The 420-nt window shown below is 37.6% G+C and overlaps 1 pseudogene; it reads right to left on the bottom strand.

Annotated features, from left to right (window-relative positions):
- The window catches only part of LOC102255825, a 4,885-nt pseudogene extending 4,692 nt beyond the window's left edge, over window positions 1-193 (bottom strand).
- Window positions 194-420: the final 227 nt, after the last annotated feature.

Below are 420 nucleotides of genomic sequence, written 5' to 3' on the forward strand. Positions count from 1 at the left end.
ATAGTATGTATAACCAACAAATATATGGTGCTGTAATCAATTATCTGACACGCAGAATGTCTCATCGAGCACTGTTGCACTGTATATCTTTTTCTTCTAACCCTCCCACTCCTGTCTCCTAACGAACATGGCGATCAAGTGCGTCTGTTTGCCGAATGCACCCGAACGCACGGGAAGCTTACCCAAGGCACATGTTGACAATACGAGGCTGTTTCCAGAATTGGGCATTTTGTCACTCGAGTAAAAATAAAATGTCATGAGTAAAGATTAATCTCTTTATAGTGCAATTCTTAACCTTTTTATATTAATGTCAATATTGGAACAATGTATCTTGGATGTTTTCACTATGTATTTTTGCTACGCAACACCGATGTACATGTTTACATCCGGTTTTAGAATTGCATTATTTATCATGAGTAA

Source organism: Myotis brandtii, unplaced genomic scaffold (assembly GCF_000412655.1).
Source record: "Myotis brandtii unplaced genomic scaffold, ASM41265v1 scaffold527, whole genome shotgun sequence".
Taxonomy (NCBI): Eukaryota; Metazoa; Chordata; class Mammalia; order Chiroptera; family Vespertilionidae; genus Myotis; species Myotis brandtii.